The sequence below is a fragment of the Terrapene carolina genome, unplaced genomic scaffold (genome assembly GCF_002925995.2).
Source record: "Terrapene carolina triunguis isolate 2854851 unplaced genomic scaffold, T_m_triunguis-2.0 Scaffold96, whole genome shotgun sequence".
NCBI classification, from domain to species: Eukaryota; Metazoa; Chordata; order Testudines; family Emydidae; genus Terrapene; species Terrapene triunguis.
In genome coordinates, this window is record NW_020664447.1 from 9,841,745 (window position 1) to 9,857,170 (window position 15,426).

Sequence of the window (15,426 nt, forward strand, 5' to 3'; positions counted from 1 at the left end):
AGTTATACTACTATATTAGTTTGCCTGTGTTACTGAATGAAAGCTTCTTGAAGGCAAGAAACAAGAAGCTTTTATGTGGTATTAAAGAAGACAAAATGACTCAAGAAATAAGGAGGAATTATTTTAAAGTGAGAATAGTTATTTCAGATTATTCACATTTTAAATTATTACTACTTTGTAGATTCTTGCTTATAGAAAAAATGCTATCTATTTACTAATTCAGGAAGTACAGAGATGCTTAGTCTTGTGTCCAAAGAGCTTATTTGCATAAATTTTGCTCTCTTTGTACAAACCAATTTTCTTGTACAGAGGACCATATCCTGCAGTTCTTATTCAAGCAAAATTCCAAATGAGATTTTTGCTTGAGTAAGGGCTGCTTAAATATTGCAGGCTTAATACTTAAAGGTTGAGATTTTCAAAGCAGTGCAGGGAATTTAGCTACTAATCTTCCATTAATTTGAATCAATGCATTGCTTTAAAAGGCTCAGTCCAACTGTCTATTAGAAGATTAAGAAAGGCCCAGTAATTTCACCATTCCATTTATGGAACTCCAGACATCAACAGTGTCAAACGGCTACAGAACTGGTCCAAAGGATGGGACTTTCAAAAGTGCTTAGCAATGGTCTAACTGCTCCCCATTGAAGTTAAAGTCCCATTGATGTCAGTGGAGCAGAGTTAGACAAACACTCATCACTTTTGAAAATCCACCCAAGCTGTCACGGGAATCCCTGGGATCGTGAATTCTCTAACATACTGTTTAACTCTATTTAGTTTCTGATCTAATGTCAGTTTGTAGATTCATAGAACATATGGAATAATACATCTAATATTTATAGATTACATTGACTTTACTAACAACACAACAGAAAAAGTAGAGTCCATACTTAGTTATCCTCTTGAACAGAGGATTCTGGTATGCTTAAAAAGTATGGATTAAATCTTAGTCTTGGACTATGAGGAGCAGTGCACGTTGCTAAAGTTTGGCATTACCAGTCTGCTGCTGAGTTTGATAGGAGCTATTTCTATTGTTCCACATTCTCAGCTAGATCTCTGAACTCTTAGCTATCTTAAGTCCTTGGAACACCCTCAGAGTGTCATATTCCTGACTCAAATCTATTTAATTTATTCCCTCACCAGTCTACAAAATAATAAAACCACTACACCAAGTGGAGAACAAAAACATTTTCCATTTCATTCTGTCAGAGCTGTTACTAATGGCCAAGTCTTTTACCATATTGCTTTACAAGAATTTTACTTCCCCATTCTTCAGATTCACCCAGGTTAATTAAAAGCAAACTCTCAGTCACTTTTTAATAATTGAAGAAAATTCCTTAGCCCAATCCTCTTAGAAAAAAATCCTGTTGTGTTTCAACACTTTTCTGCTACAGCAATCCCCTTAATCTTCACGCCCGAGCCCTCACCATTTAGCTTGAAACCTTGCAAAAACATTGACTCTGGGCAGAAACAAAATATACTCAACTGTGCCTTCCTGACTCCAATTCTGCCCTTACTGAGAGGAAAAACATCCCTTCATCACAAGTTCAAATGTAGAGAATTACCTGATAGTCTTCAAATACATTAAGGTCTATTATAAAGAGGACGATGATCAATTGTTCTCTACGCCAGTTTCTTGAATCAGTGTCTAACTTGCTCTTAAAAATCTCCAAACATCCTATAAGAGATAGTATAGATTATACTTAGTCCTGCCAGGAGTGCAAGGGACTGGACTAAATGACCTCTCAAGATCCCTTTCAGTCCTATGATCAGGGCCGGCTCCAGGCACCAGCCGAGCAAGCTCATGCTTGGGGCGGCAGATTCTAAGGGGCAGCTCCCCTCCAATCCTTTTTTTTTGGCCTTGCTGCTGCGGCCACCCCGGAGGTGTTTTTTTCTTTTTGGTTTGCCGCTCCAGCCGCCCTGTAGGGGGTGGCGGCACGGAGGAGGGGAGCGCCCTGCTGGGAGTGGGCTGCACACTCCATCTGCCCCAGCTGGTGCCAGGTCTGCAGCAAGCCCGGCAGGGCAGCCTGCGTCCTTCCCTCCCCGCCGACCGGAGCAGTGTGGAGCCCTCCTGGCAGGTGGTGCGGCGGGAGGGGCTGTGTGGCAAGCGCCCCCCTTCTCTCTCCCCCCCCGCTCCCTCCCCCTCCTAGCCAGGGTGCACACTCCACTGCCTGGGGCATGTCTGCAGCGCAGGGAGTCCCCCTGCACCCTGGCTCCGGCTGCCCCACACGGTTTTTTTTTTTTTTTTTGCACGCTTGGGGTGGCAAAAAAGCCAGAGCCGGCCCTGCCTATAATTCTATGTCCACTGAAGGTAGGACAAGTACTAATGGGCTTAATCTGCAGCAAGGCAGATTAAAGTTAAATATTAGGAAAAGCTTTCTAACTAATAGGGTAATTAAGTATTTGAATGGGCTTCCAAGGGACGTTGTGGAATCCCCATCATTGGAGGTTTTTAAGAACAGGTTGGACAAATACTTGTCAAGGATGATCTGAGTTTATTTGGACCTGTGTCAATGCAGGGGGCTGGAGGTGAAGACCTCTCAAAATCCCTTCCAGCCCTACATTTCTATGATTCTATTATTCTGCATTACTTACTGCCATTTCAAATGGCTACAATAATCATCTTGACAACCAGCACTCAATCAACTTCCGGTGTTGTGTACTTCTGCTGTGTGTTATAAAAAGGGCTGTGTGAAGTGATCCTTGTCTTTTCTTTACGTACCCCACAATGGTGCTGTTGTGATTAATATTTGTAAAGCAGTTTGAGATCTTTAGATGAAAAGGCACTACAGAAGTGCAGATGTTTTTATGAAACTCATTTGTTTTGCATGCTTCACATTTCATTTTGCAATTTGTACATGACATTTAAAAGTTATACATCACTTCCATTGTTGCAGCAAAATTATTGAAAATGTGTCTTTTCAGTAATCTGCCCTTAAGAAAGAGCATCTTCACTCTCCTTCTCTGCATTAGTAGGATTTTCCAAATATGTTTTAAGAGCATTTCAGTTATAGGTCACTGATCATTGTCTTTGTTGCAAGCAATGTACTAAACATTCAAAGAATAATTTGTGGGGAGAAGAGGAGTGGATTTTGAAAATGAAGTTGTTTGAAAGTAAAAAGTGGCCAGTGATTAGAGTGAGAATTGTTTGCTAGTCACAAACTGCATTGATGACAACTGTCTGAAATGCAGATCACTTTTAAATGTATCTGTGATATTAAAGAATAAAATCTAATTAAACAATAAAGGAATCTGTTCTGGATAGTAATTTAATTACAGCTCTGAGAGGGATTAGTTCAGACGATAAATAATATGTAAGTAATACATTTTGGTTATGTAATTGGTAACATACTGGGCTCAGACAAAAAAAATAGAGGAGATTGGGTCCCTTCCCTGAGGAATTTGTGCTCAAAAACCCATGATCCTATCTGCACAGTGTGGAGCTGTCATGGCACATCTCACAAAAACAGGGGTTTGCACTGGTGAGCTTGTCCGATGGTTCCTCTCTTCTCAACAGTGTGTGCAGTGCCTAGGTTTTCATAATGTTTGTCTGTGATGAAAGGGTCCATGTAAGCTTTCTCCTCCCACCCCAGCCTCCATATATTCTACAATGCTGCTTCCTATGTGTGACATACTCTCTCCTTCCAATTTACAAACCACCAGTCTCTCTTCATTCAAGTATCTCCTTTTTAAAAAAAGAACACTTCTGAGAGACTTATGTGAAGTGAATTTGTAATTAAAAAGCCAACAACACATAAACAAATACTAAGTCCTCTTTACCTCTGGACTGCTAACATCCCAAATCAATGAAGTCAAAGCACAGCAACTGCCTGCAAAGAGTACTGTGATTTTGATCTCAACACCCCGGCTGATGGCAGTGATTTTCTAATTTCATACAGTGATGAACTCAAAATGCCATAGTTTACATTCTATTGAAGCCAAACCTGTAAGTGATGAGCCAAACTTCAGCAATGATCTTTATCCTTAAAGAATGCAATATCTCATAAGAAAGGCCATACTGCGTCCGACCAAAGGTCCATCTAGCCCAGTATCCCGTCTTCCGACAGTGGCCAATGCCAGGGGCCCCAGAGGGAATGAACAAAACAGCTCATCATCAAGTGATCTATCCCCAGTTGCCCATTCCCAGCTTCTGGCAAACAGAGGTTGGGACACCATCCCTGCCCATCCTGGCTAAAAGCCATTGATGGACCTATCCTTCATGAACTTATCTAGTTCTATTTTGAAACCTGTTATAGTCCTGGCCTTCACATCTTCTGGCAAAGAGTTCCACTGACTAACTGTGCATTGTGTGAAAAAAATATTTCCTTTTGTTTTAAATCTGCTGCTCACTAATTTCATTCTGTGACCTCTAGTTCTTGTGTTATGAGAAGGAGTAAATAACACTTCCTTATTTACTTTCTCCACACCAGTCATGATTTTATAGACCTCGATCATACCCCCCCCAACTTAGTTCTCTTTTCTAGGATGAAAAGTCCCAGTCTTATTAATCTCTCCTTATACGGAAGCCGCTCCATACCTCTAATCATTTTTGTTGCCCTTTTCTGATTTTTTCCCCCCCCAATTTCAATATATCTTTTTTGAGATGGGCGACCACATCTGCATGCAGTATTCAAGATGGGGGAGTACCATGGATTTGTGTAGAGGCAAGCTTATATTTTCTGTCTTATTACCTATCCCTTTCTTAATTTAGAACCCATAATTTTACATGTATAGTTGGGATTATGTTTTCAAATGTGCATTACTTTGCATTTATCAGCATTGAATGTCATCTGCCATTTTGTTGCCCAGTCACCCAGTTTTGAGAGATCCTTTTGTAGCTCTTCACAGTCTGCCTGGTACTTAACTATCTTGAGTAGTTTTGTATCATCTGAAAATTTGGCCCGCTCACTGTTTATCTTTTTCCAGATCATTTATAAAAATGTTGAATAGGACTGCACCCAGTACAGACCCCTTCGGACACCACTATTTACCTCTCTCCATTCTGAAAACTGACCATTTATTCGTACCGTTTCTCATCTTTTAACCGGTTACAGATCCATGAGAGGACCTTCCCTCTTATCCAGTGACAGCTTACTTTGCTTAAAAGCCTTTGGTGAGGGGCCTTGTTAAAGGCTTTCTGAAATCTATATCCACTAGATCCCCCTTGTCCACATGCTGGTTGACCCCTTCAAAGAATTCTAGTAGATTGGTGTGGCATGATATCCCTTTACAAAAACCATGTTGATTCTTCCCGAACAAATTATGTTCATGTAGGTGTCTGACAATTTTGTTCTTTACTATAGTTTCAATCAGTTTGCCCAGTTCTGAAGTCAGGCTTACCGGCTTGTAATTGCTGGGATCACCTCTGGAGCCCTTTTTAAAAATTAGCATCACATTAGCTATCCTCCAGTCATTTGGTACAGAAGCTGATTTAAATGATAGGTTACAGACTACACATTTGAGTTTGTTCAGAAAGCCTAAAAACAAAACCCAGTCATGGTAGTGCAGGTGTGCAGCCAACAAAAAATAAAAAAAAATAAAACAGAAATAAAGTAAAACACTAAAGAGCATAAAAATCAATATTTTACACAATAGAATGAGTTGGAGGTTGGTTTTTCCCCTTATGTCATAGATTTGATACTGCTTCTACATCCTACAATAGTATTTGACTCCCACTTTAGCCCCTGCAAAAATCTGTTTTGTAAATAGATATTTAATAAAGAGCTGCACCAAGCCACAAAATATCAGTTTGGATTACCAACACTCCAAAATGATCAGATTCTGCATTTTGGTTAGTCCATATCTTTATAAAAGGACAATTTCAAATACCTGGATTTCAAACACCTTACCTCTCCTTACAAAGTTTAGTCTTGTTTAGATCTAAGCTTTGGATCGGATTGATCTCTAGTATTCAACTTTTTAAAGGGACACGGTCAACCTGATTTTAATTGGATCATTTAAAAAAAAAATCAATTTTCTGATCGAGAACCCTTTAAGTAGTATGGAAAACATGTATAAGGGTTTCTCTGCTCCTCCACTTTTAAGGAGTCACAAGGTTTTTGGGATAATGCCAAAACACCACCACCACGCATTTGTAGCCCAAAATCCCCACCAAGCTTTCTCTCTGCACGCAGAGACTGTGTGCCGCCACTTCAGCGTCAGAGCCAGGTGAAGAGTGTGCATGTGAGTTCCTCCCAGAGAACTGCACTAGAGTAATGCAACTGACCTACAGAACCCTGAAAAGGACTCTACATAAAATGCTTATAATTGCACCAAAGCAACAAACTGAAAACATAGGAGACTATGTTCCCTCTAAGTTTGTTCTTACTAAGAATAGTAAGTACAACATTTTTCAGATCGAAATGTGATTTTAATGTTAGTGGTGTCCTTTTAAAAAATATCTTTCTACGTACTGGAGAATTTTCATAATTTGTGTAATTTCAGTTTACGGCCAGTGACTACAATTGGCGTCATGGAGTTTTACATTAGTAAACTCCCACAGAGTCTGAATGCATTGGCTCAATGACCTGCATGTCTTGAGCCTACGCTCTGAATCAAATTCCTAAGCCTAACACCTTTTTAAGTACTGTGAACAGGCATGGTCTAGTGAACCAAGTGAAGCATTGTAAAACAAGAACTCCTGGAAGTAATTCTGTAAACAAGTCATTTGTAACCATGTGGGGGGGCTTTTAAGCTATGCTCTCTGATTGGGACATCAACTCTAAATCAAGGTTACAAAGACTGAATAATTTATGCTTAATTCTAAATGGGAGTCTTCCCACTGACTTCAATGGGTTTTGGATCAGACACTCCACGTGCAGAAGTACTCAAAGGCCCAGGCCCTGGATTGTGGCTGAGGAGCTTTCAGTTCAGCTCTGAATGGGGATGTACAGATGGGGCTGTCAGAGCACTACTCCAGCAGCAGGGGATAAAGTCTCAGATACTGGCAGCTAGGTGTCAGGATGGCAGGGAACTTTACACTACTGGGTATTTCCCTCCCCAGTGGCTAGCTAAGGTAGCTTTAGTGCAGTTTTAAGTTGTTGAATTGGTGCAAAGCTGCACCAACTCTCTGGAGAATAAGGCCTAAAGCATGAACAATGTTTTCAAAACATCTTCACTTGTAAGTAGTCCAGGGATAAGCGTAACTATAAAAAATGTACCATTACTCAGTCTATCAGCAGCTCTGTTTATTTTTTATTATTCCCCTTGAGTAGAAGCTTTAATTTCATTCAAATACACATTCACTTCAAAGCTTTTAAAACTGGACTAAACGTTTCAGCATTTAAGTTCTAAACTACGTTTCTTTCAGCCTTAGTGGTGAATAATTTTAAACCACTTACTTCTGCATATTTCATCCAATTCAATTAAACCACACTACAATATGTCTTTGTTTTTGTGTACTGTCTCTGTCCTGTTTATTGAGGAACTTTAACAGCTGGATTTACAGCATATATCCATTAACGCTAGGCTACTCCCCCACCCACTTCATCTCAATTCCCATTAACTGTATTATCGTTGGAATGGTAGGGCAGCAGCTTTGCTTACATTTATATAAACACACAAGCATGAATCATGCATATTGCACTGGGCTCAGCGGGAACAAAGAAAGCAAATCTCTTCACATGTGGGAATAACAATTGGCTGGTAATGAAGGAAACTAAGTGCACTCCTACACTCATGGGGAAAGGATCCCACTCCTCCTCTAACCACACCAAAATAGTACTTCATGCTGTATGGTTCTGAGCAACCTCAAATCCCATGGAAGTCAATGAAAGTTGAATGCACTAAGCACCATGCAAAATTGGGACCATCATTTCTCACCCATTTACTGAGACCCCCCTCACTCTACACACACACACACACACACACACACACACACACGATTGTCCTCAGCAGTAGATCTCTTTGGTGCTTCTCAATGCTCATGCAGGAGCTCCATCTGCTTCATTCACACAAAAGCAAGGGTGGAAGATAACAGGGGCCATCCCCCTTCCCACTCAGAGTCCTGCTTTCCAGGGAGCAGCAAGATCAAGTAGCCCCTGTACTCCCCTGAACACAGGTAGTCCAAGGCTTCTCATGATGAGGAAACATTTTGTTTCCCCTGTGTAGCCAAGTAGAGACTGCTCACAATCTGGGCTCAAATGTCTGAATAAAGTACACTCACAATCTCAAGCACCCTTGAATCTTTTGTTTCAGTCACGAGCCCAGGGAAGCTATAGGAGGTACAGAATACAGCTGCATGTCTGCATAGGAGTTTTAACTGTAGGGAACAGATTAGACTTGTCTGTAAACTGCACTGGTGTTCTATTGGCCTCTATGTGCAATTCAAGGCATTGACTGTAATCTATAAAATATATTTTACTGCATTGGCTCTGGCTACCTGAGAGTCTCCTCCCCCTCCCCATGAGCCACCATTATAGATTAAGTCAGCTGAAATTCTTGTGTTAACAGTCTCTATACCCAAAAGGCTGGTAGCTGAACAGACCTTGCGAACTGGGCTGACAGAACATAAATTTGATAATTTTTAGATCACAGTGCAGAATCTAGATATTTTCCCAGGTTTCTGCTTGAGAGTGTAATGAGGGTAGGGTGCTTGAATTTACATTGGAAGATGCCCTTTTTATTGTTCATGTGGATATTATTATATAAAATGCATGAACGCTGATGTGCATAACTAAATGCATTTTGGAAATCTAACAATGGACAATAAAATAAATAAAAACAACAAGGAGTCCTTGTGGCATTTTAGAGACTAACAAATTTATTTGGGCATAAGCTTTCATGGGCTAAAACCCACTTCATCAGATGCATGGAGTGGAACATACAAGTAGGGAGGTATAAAGACACAGCATATGGGAGTTACCTTATCAATTCAATTTAAGTTGGAAATAGGCAATTCTCAACAGTTGACAAGGAGTGGAAATCACTTTTGTAGTGTTAATGAGGCCAATGTAAACAAGGTGGCCCATTTGAAACAGTTGACAAGAAAGTCTGAGTATTTACCAAGGGGAAATTTGTTTTTACAAAAAACTATGAGGAGTACTTGTGGCACCTTAGAGACTAACAAATTGATTTAGTTTCTGTAGTGACCCATCCACTCCCAGTCTCTATTCAGGCCTAATTTGATGGTATCCAGCTTGCAAATTAATTCCAGTTCTGGAGTTTCTTGTTGGAGTCTGTTTTTGAAGTTTTTTTTGTTGAAGAACTGCCACTTTTAAGTCTGTTATTGAGTGACCAGGGAGATTGAAGTGTTCGCCTACTGGTTTTTGAATGTTATAATTCCTGATGTCAGATTTGTGTCCATTTATTCTTTGGCGTAGAGACTGTCCGGTTTGGCCAAATAAATTTTAGTCTCTAAAGTGCCACAAGGACTCCTCGTTGTTTTTGCTGATATAGACTAACACGGCTACCACTCTGAAATCCAGAAATGGCCCTTCATTCATTATGTTACTTTAGCAATCCTCCCCGCCCCTATAGAAACACTTTTTTCAGGCTCATTGTTTTGTTACCTGTGTAATAACAGCAGCCAGACACTGTTGTCTAGAAACACTCTCAATTGTGATCATTTGTATCTCCTGGACATCTGCAGCACACACAAAATAATTGGTAAAGCAGATTTTAGGAAGTTTGTAGAGCTGGGACAGGCAAGAGAGCAGACTGTCTGTGAGCAATGTCGGGCAAGTTTGAGGGTCTCTGCTTCTTACTGGTAGACTTTGTGAGGCTCTTATAGCTCTTCAGTGCACAGGAGAAGGTTCCCTTGTAGCTATCAGGGCCGGCTCCAGACACCAGCCTGGTGCTTGGGGCGGCCCATGGAAGGGGGCGGCACGTTCGGGTCTTCAGCGGCGGGTCCCTTAGTCCCTCTCGGAGGGAAGGACCGGACGCGGAATTGCTGCCAAAAAATGAAGCCGATCGCGGCTTTTTTCTTCTTCTCTTTTCTCTTTGCTGCTTGGAGCGGCAAAAAAGCTGGAGCTGGCAGCTATGCTCATGTGGGCCTCTTAAAGCTGATAAGGGGCCTCACCCAAAGCCAACTGAAGTCAGTTAAAAGATTTCCATTGACTTCAAGGGGCAATGGATCAGGCCCAGGTGGAAGGTAATCTAAGGAACTCAGAGGGCTACAGCTGCAATGATTCCCTGCTTGCCAGTTACTCTCCTCTTCAGCAGAAGTGAATGGTCTTTGAGCTGGTCAGGGATTTGGCAACATGGTGTCTGCGCATGGAGAAGATTCAATAGACTTAGCAGATAAAACTTCTATTTTTCTTCTTTGATTCTAAGGCCTTGTCTACATGGTGCTTTAGAGTGCACTTGAGGGGTATAAATTCTAGTTCACACTAGCGTATTGCACACTAACTGTCCCACACGGATCCCCCGGCATACACTACAAGTTCCCTAGTGTGCGTTAATGTAGTCCTGTTTAAACCAGGGCTACGTTAATGTGCTGTAGAGAACTTTAAATCCATGCCAGCAGGGTGCATATGGGCCGTTAGTGTGTGATATGCTGATGTGGACTAAAATTTACACCCCTCTGGTGTGGACTAAAGCACCGTGTAGACAAGCCTTGAAAGAGTTGGTGTTTCTAACTCCTATGCACTTTAATTGTGCTAATTTTGGGCTTTATCCTACAAGATGCTGAAGATCTGTAGGAGGTCCTGATCATCAACAAACCCCACTGAAATCAGTGGGAAAAGAAGGCATTTGGCACCTCCAGGCATTGCTCAGCATTTTTCAGGATCAAGACCTTAATGAGCTGTATAGTTGTGACCAACCTCCCAATATTTAGTGAACTGTTTTCAACATTGTGATTTCTGGGGACAGATCCATGGCAACACTTTTTAATATTCAGCTCTCCCGTTGGTCTTTGAGGATTCTGACAGAAGTGGCTTTTAATCAAAACTCTGTGCACTTTACCCTTTCTGCTACAGAAAGGCTTCTTTGCTGCTACTGCAAGGCCTTACTCATGACATCAGTGCAATGAGAATATAAGAATATTGGGTTTTCATGTCAGTGGTAAAAAAAGAAAAGAAAAACTTGTTGCTCAGCTGGCTATACTCCTACTAAGCATACCAGGAAAAGCTTTGGGAGAAAAATCTTGTACAGAAAAGTTAGACGGGTCCAGTTTTCAAATGTTAAGGAAAATGCTGCTAAGTAGCAGAAGACTATCCAACACCTGTTCGTTAAATCCATGGACCAACAGGAAACACCACTTTGCTGAAGTACATTGCCTGACCGAAGCACTGTTTCATTAACCATTACGTACTTATTTCCTGAATCAATAACGTCATTTCTATATCAACTGGCTCTAAATTTGTACCTTGAAAGTAATCTCTATAACTTAACTGAAAAATCTGTATTGCCAGAACTTTGAGAGCCACAAATCACAAAGAATAAAGGCTGATAAAGTGCAATGGACTTTCGATTTTATGTGTCATAACAACAATGTAGGTGTATTTTAAAATGTTTCTGCGGTACCTAATGGTGAGGCTATTGTCAACTCTAACAATTTCTCACTGGATTCTAATTTACTTGATTGTGTAATCATTGACTTAGTTAATCTTAAAACTGATCAAACCTGTAACTGACGTAATGAGTAGTGTATCAAGTAACAGTATCAGTTTTTATATTACTAACAATGCCACCTGCACATTGAAGGCTTGTGCTTAACTTCACCCACTGTCTTGTCTTGACACGAAAGTTAAAGGGACTATTCATTGTGCATAAGAGTTAAGCATATGCCTACGTCTTTGTAGGATCAAGGCCTAAAACTATAAGGGGGGGAAAAAAGGAGTCTTTTTCCTTTACTTTCACATCACAAATCTTCACTGTACGTGTTTCAGTAGCAAAGCAAATCACATTGGGAAAATAATATCCACCAGGCTCCTCAGTGCAGCCCTTTATTAAAAATGTAAATTAAAATTTGACTCCCCATGGAAGCTTAACCTCCCACCACTACAGCATCTGTTAAACTTACCTGCCTGATATAATAATGTAAATGCACTTGGTTCTCATTTAGTGAGTGACTGACTAGCAGTACATATACATTCATTCATTATAATTGTAGCTATTGTGAAAGCCTATTGTTTTATTTATCAATCCAGTAGAAGTATCTGTCACACTGCATTAGAGCGCAAATTCTGTTAAAGGAATGCTTGCATGAGCTTACCAATTTTAATTTATTGACTACATTATAGCTCTACAGGATAACCAAATAGATGAAATATAATATGCTCCTTACATTCAACTGTGTCTTAGGAAACCAGCACATGCCAATAGAAATGTCAAGGTTCAGATTTACATTTGAATCTAGTAATACCAGGTGACTTGATATCTTTATTGTAAAAGTAACCTGGCCCTGGCTGTGGAGTTTATTCCCTTAGTGAGAACATGAAAATGAAAGAAAGAAAATACATTACAAGCTCTTTGACAAGCATATTTCAGCTTGGGGTTACACTGTTTTGAGATATAAATCATATAATATTCTCTGCAGACATTTCCAGAGTAACATGAGTCTCTGCATTTGTTTTGATACGTTCTGGCTAATTAATTCAGATCAAATGTTATAAAGCAAGAAACATTTATTTTAGCTAGGCATTCAGTGTGTTCTTATATGGCACTTTCTTATTAGCCTGAGAGGAAAATCAGATTGTTCTGCTGACATGATCAAAAGCCATAATGTTAGATTTGTTGGCAATGTTACATTATTTTATTACAGTTCTAAGTGTTAGTTCTTCAGTGTTCTAACTGAAAAGTAAAGTGCAGTAGCAGGACATGTTATAATGCCATTCCTTGGAATGAATATCACATGATCTTGAAACTTACCATGGTGCTGAGATGCTGGGAAGGTGACAATGCATTTGTCAATTTCATTACATTGGCAATGGATCATTGGAGGAGGAGGCTGAGGAGCTGTTTGCAACCACAAGGTAGGACTGCTCTCCACTTTGCTCCAAAAGACATGAGAAATGGTGTGGTTTAAATTTCAGGTCTGGTCATTCGGAAATCTTGTTGAAATCCAAGCTGTGATACTGACTTCCCACATAGCCCTTCACCTCTCTATTTCCTAACCTGTAAAATGGGGTGTAGAGACTCGGACTCACCCCTGCGGCGCCTCCTGCTGGTCGCCCAGGGAATTAGCTCCCCAGCCTCTGGAGCACCCTCTGCAGGCCAGTGATCCACCTTGTCCTCTAGTGGTGCCCGTGTCCCTCCCAGGACCCCGTACCCCTATTACTGGGATGCTGCCCCCTGGCAGTACCCCACAGACCTGGGTCTCCCCTCCCTAGGGAACCCCCACCTTGCCTCAGTACTAGGCCACTGCCAGTCACCAACTAGCCCCCGCTCCCTGGGGCAGACTGCAGTATAGGCCACTCATCACTGGCAAGGGGGGTTTGGACCTGCTGCCTTGGCCTAGCCCTGGGCTGCCCTCTGCAACCCCCAGTACCTGTTGGCCTCCTACTAGGCCACAGCCTGGGGCTTTCCAGGCTGGAGCTCCACTCAGGTACCCTGTCTCTATCTCCCCGCAGCCAGGCCCTTCTCTCTCTCTGAGTACAGAAAGAGACTCTGAGCTTCTGGCTGCCCTGGCCTTTATAGGGCCAGCTGGGCTCTGAGTGGGGCGTGGCCCCAGCTGCAGCCACTTCCCCCAATCAGCCCAGCTTTTAGAGCTGCAACCCTCCTCCAGGGCTATTTTAAACCTCTCAGGGCAGGAGTGGGGTAGCCACCCCGCTACATGTGGATAATACTAATACCACCACCACCTTACAGACAGGAGTATTGTGAGTATCTGCTTGAACATGCAGATATGGAGCATTATTATAATGTCTGGAATGTAAGGATTCCTGTTGCCTGCACACAGGATGGTCTCTCCCAGCAACTATAGACAAACACTAGTCAAGGGCCACTGCAATCTGGTGGTATACAATAAGGACTGTCAGCTAGTTAGGCAGAGGGGAATGAATGGGCTGGCCTTTCTTTTTTCCCCCGCTTAGGTCAATTATGTAATCAATCTAATTTTAATAGTTAATAACCTTAATGTAAAGGTGGATTAGAAAACTTCTGACTGAAGATTTCAGGATACCATTCTGCATGAGATGGAATGTGAAACTTTGCCTAAAGGTATTTGGCTCCCTGAAGGTGACTAACCAGTTACAGGGGGAGAACACTGAGGAATTTGAGACAATAATCTCAGAGTGAATTTCTCCTCTGCGATGTATGTATGCAACAGCCACTGAAGTCAATGGGGGCAGAAGACTTATGGAGAGGCAGATACTTAGACTGTTGGGTCTTTAGGCAGGGACTGGGTTTTTGTCATATGTATGTACAGCGCCTAGTACTATGACACCATTATTCTTGATAGGTGACTTCTAGGTGCTACCACAATACATAGAGTAATAAATAATGATCCATCAAACATCCTAAAATGTGTATTATATAGAATACACACATGTATTCAATATCACAGGCCTTGTCTACTCCGTGCCTTAATCCTCACCAGAGGGCTGTAAATCCTAGTGAGTACTAGCATTGAAAACACTTTGCTACTTCCAGGTGGCTTGTGAAAAAAATAAGAATTCAGAAATTATACCCCTGCTTTAGTTGCTTATTAAGAAGGCAGTTGCCATTTTTGTTATCAAATATTTTGGAAAAGTTGCTGAAAAAAATAAGGAAAAACGAAGGCCTTTCAGTACCTTTTCTCAATATCCATGACTTCAGGTAGCTTTTCTTCCAGAGATTTTTAAGTGACAGTGTACACCGATGTCCAGAGAGTTTGGATTATGTACTCATAGACATTTCCAGGGGCGGTTCTAGGCACCAGCAAAGCAAGCACGTGCTTGGGGCAGCCCATTTGCAGGGGCGGCAGGGATCCAGCATGGGAGCTGAGAACCAACAGGGGGCTCTGGGAGCTGTAGTTCCTTGGTTAGCTCCCTGCCTATAGAGCCAGCCCTGGAGCAGGGAAAGAACTACATTTCCCAGCATTCCCTTGGCCACTACCAACAGGAAAGAGGGGGAGGGAATGAGGAAGCTGAGACCTCATGCTGCAGCCTGCTGTGAATGGAGAGCTGCACTGTGAGTAGGGATTCCATATTTTAACATTCAAAAAATAGGACACTCCATGGGGAGGGAGGGTAGCCCCACTGTTGCCGGCCCAGAGGGCCCGAGGGGGCAACAGCGGGGTTCGTTGCCCGGTGTGCGTCGCACTGATAAACACACCAGAGTGGAGAAGCAAACCAAGTTTATTCGAGATCTCGAAAAGGCACTCAGGAGACCAGCATGTCTCAAATCAGCAGCGCAACAAATATAAGCAAGTTTCCCCTTTTTATATTTCAAGCTGTTTGTGTAAGCCTTTTGTTCCGTTTTTTTTTCACCCCTCCCTTCCCGACAGCAGTTACAGTAGACACTACATTGTGGCGTGTTAGAAAAGTTCTTGTCCGCATGTTTATCTTT